At 40.0% G+C, this 3,509-nt stretch overlaps 1 pseudogene across 1 annotated transcript; it reads right to left on the reverse strand.

Annotated features, from left to right (window-relative positions):
• Positions 1-240: 240 nt before the first annotated feature.
• On the reverse strand, positions 241-1,151 carry LOC108514230 (elongation factor 1-alpha 1 pseudogene; annotated as a pseudogene). The gene has a single exon (XR_001881160.1). The product of XR_001881160.1 is annotated as an elongation factor 1-alpha 1 pseudogene (transcript).
• Between the last annotated feature and the right edge of the window lie 2,358 nt (positions 1,152-3,509).

A 3,509-nucleotide genomic window follows, 5' to 3' on the forward strand; every position in this document is an offset into this window, starting at 1 on the left:
TGTGGCAATCCAACACAGGGGCATAGCCAGCACTTATTTGGCCTGGATGGTTCAGGATAATCACCTGAGCAGTGAAGCTAGCTGCTTCCATTGGTGGGTCATTTTTGCTGTCACCAGCAACGTTGCCACGACGAACATCCTTGACAGACACATTCTTGACATTGAAGCCCACATTGTCCCCAGGAAGAGCTTCACTCAAAGCTTCATGGTGCATTTCGACAGATTTTACTTCAGTTGTAACGTTGACTGGAGCAAAGGTGACCACCATACCGGGTTTGAGAACACCAGTCTCCACTCGGCCAACAGGAACAGTACCAATACCACCAATTTTGTAGACATCCTGGAGAGGCAGGCGCAAGGGCTTGTCAGTTGGACGAGTTGGTGGTAGGATGCAGTCCAGAGCCTCAAGCAGCATGGTTCCAGTGGCATTGCCATCCTTACAGGTGACCTTCCATCCCTTGAACCAAGGCATGTTAGCACCTGGCTCCAGCATGTTGTCACCATTCCAACAAGAAATTGGCACAAATGCTACTGTGTCGAGGTTTTAGCCAATTTTCTTAATGTAAGTGCTGACTTCCTTAACAATTTCCTCATATCTCTTCTGGCTGTAGGGTGGCTCAGTGGAATCCATTTTGTTAACACCAACAATGAGTTGTTTCACACCCAGTGTGTAAGCCAGAAGAGCATGCTCTCGGGTCTGCCCATTCTTGGAGATACCAGCTTCAAATTCACTAACACCAGCAGCAACAATCAGGACAGCACAGTCAGCCTGAGATGTCCCTGTAATCATGTTTTCGATGAAGTCTCTGTGTCCTGGGGCGTCAATGATAGTCACATAATACTTGCTGGTCTCAAATTTCCACAAGGAGATATCAATGGTGATACCACGTTCCCGCTCAGCTTTCAGTTTATCCAAGACCCGGGCATACTTGAAGGAGCCCTTTCCCATCTCAGCAGCCTCCTTCTCAAATTTTTCAATGGTTCTTTCATTGATGCCACCGCATTTGTAGATCAGATGGCCAATAGTGGTGCACGTGCCCGAATCTACGTGTCCAGTGACGACAATGTTGATGTGAGTCTTTTCCTTTCCCATTTTGGCTTTTAGGGGTAGTTTTCACGACACCTGTGTTCTGGCAGCAAACCCGTTGCGAAAAAGCTAGCATAATTCTCAAAGCCCTAAGATTTTCAGTATGGTAAATGAGCATTGATCTCAAAGTCACCAACTTGCATTAGCTCCTAACAACAGAGTCAGCCTATGCTTTGAAGCTTTGAAGCCAGGCATTGACTTTTCCTCTCTAGCTATGGAAGCCCTAGGTGGCATTTTCTTCCAATAGAAGGCTGTTTTATCTACATGGAAAATCTGTTTAGTGTAGCCACCTTCATCAATGACCTTAACTAGATCTTCTGGGTAACTTGGTGCAGCTTCTACATCGGCACTTCCTGCTTCACGTTGCACTTTTATGTTACAGAGATGGCTTCCTCCCTTAAACATCATGAACCACCTCTGCTAGCTTCCAACTTTTCTTCTGCAATTTCTTCACTTCTCTTTTCCTGCATAGGATTGAAGAGAGTTGGGGCCTTGCTCTGGATTCGGCTTTGGCTGAAGGGAGTTCTGTGGCTGGTTTGATATATGCAGACCACTAAAATTTTCCCCACATCAGCAATAAGACTGTGTTACTTATCATTCATGTGTTTACTAAAGTAGCACTTTTAATTTCCTTCAAGAGCTTTTTCTTTGCATTCACAACTTGGCAGGTTGTTTGGTGCAAGAGGCCTTGCTTATGGCATATCTTGGCTTTTGACATGTCTTCCTAACTGTAATCATGTTTCACTTTTGATTTAAAGTGACAGGCATGCAACTCTTCTTTTATTTGTGGGTTTAAACGTCATTATAGGGTTGGTTCTTCATTAACCTAATTCAAATATTGCTGTGTTGTCTCAAAGAATTTGGGATAGGAAGAGAGATGGGGAAATGACTGCTCGCTGGAGCAGTCAGAACACACAGAAAATTTATCCATTAATTTTGTCAACTTATACGAGTATAGTTTGTGGCACCCCAAAACAATTATAATAGTAACATCACAGATCACTATAACAGAGGTAATAATAATGAAAATGTTTGAAATATTGTGAGAATTACCAAAATGTAACACAGAGCCAAGAAATGAGCACATGCTGTTGGAAAAGTGGTCCCCAAATCCTGCTTGACACAGTTGCCACAGACCTTCAATATGTAAAATACACAATATCTGTGAATTGCAATAAAGCAAAATGCAATGAAATGAGGAATGTCTGTATAAGACAAAGAGAAAATCATAAAGGCAGCAAGACATGTACAAGGGATCCTCAATAAACTCATATATCTATGGCCAAGGGCGCTAAGCGGTATTCAACGTGGGAAAGAGTAGTTCCATCAATAGATGATAGAGAAGGACTGTATTTCCACATGCATGAGTAAAGTGAGACCCTGCTTCACACCATATTTAAAAAAACCCTCACAAGTAATGACCTAAATATAAAAACTAAAATCATAAAATTCTTAGAAGGAAACATAGAAGTAAATCTTCATAATTTTGGGTTTGGTAATAGGCTCTTAATATGATACCAAAATCTCTGGCAAAACAACAACCAAAAAGACAAAAAGAAACAAAATCCATTGGGAGTATACTTCATTAAAATCTGAAATTTTGTGTATCAAAGGATATTATCAAGAAAGACAACCTACAGAGTGAAGGAAACTTTTTGTAAATCATATATCTGATAAATTCAGAATATAAAGAACTTCTACAACTCAACGAAGAATAGACAAACAATCCAATTAAAGTATAAGCGAATGACTTGAATAGACATTTCTCCAACAAAGGTATACAAATGGCCAGTAAACACATGAAAAGATGATTCAAGTCATTAGTTATTAGGGAAATGCAAATCAAAAACACAATGAGATACCACATCACAGCTGCTAGGATGGGTATAATGTAGAAAAAAAAAAGCAACATAACAAATGTTGGTGAAAACATAGAGAAATTGGAACCCTCATACATTGTTGGTGGGAATATAAAATTGCAGACACTGTGAAATGCATTTTGGCTGTTCCTCAAAAAGCTAAACATAGGATGACCATAGAATTGTTGTAATAGCAATTCCATTCCTCGATAGATACAAAAATTATTAAACGCAGGGAGTCACACAGATACATATATGCCAATAATCATTGGTACATTATTCACAAATCTCAAACGACCTGTGCATTTTTAATATTCAGCCAAAAGAAGTGAAGTTCTGATTCATATTACAACACTGATGAAACTTGCCAACAAGGTTTTCAAGGGAAATAAAGCTGAGTGTAAAGGCCCATTGTGTAGGATTCCACTTATGTGAAGTACATGGGACAGACAAATCATAGAGACAGAAAGTAGATTAGAGGTTACTGGTGATGAAAGGAGGGGGAATGGGAAGTTACTATACAATGAGTACCGTTTTTTTATTTGTTCTGTTGAAAAAGGTTT

Source organism: Rhinopithecus bieti, unplaced genomic scaffold (genome assembly GCF_001698545.2).
Source record: "Rhinopithecus bieti isolate Rb0 unplaced genomic scaffold, ASM169854v2 scaffold_32012, whole genome shotgun sequence".
In the NCBI taxonomy this organism is placed as follows: domain Eukaryota; kingdom Metazoa; phylum Chordata; class Mammalia; order Primates; family Cercopithecidae; genus Rhinopithecus; species Rhinopithecus bieti.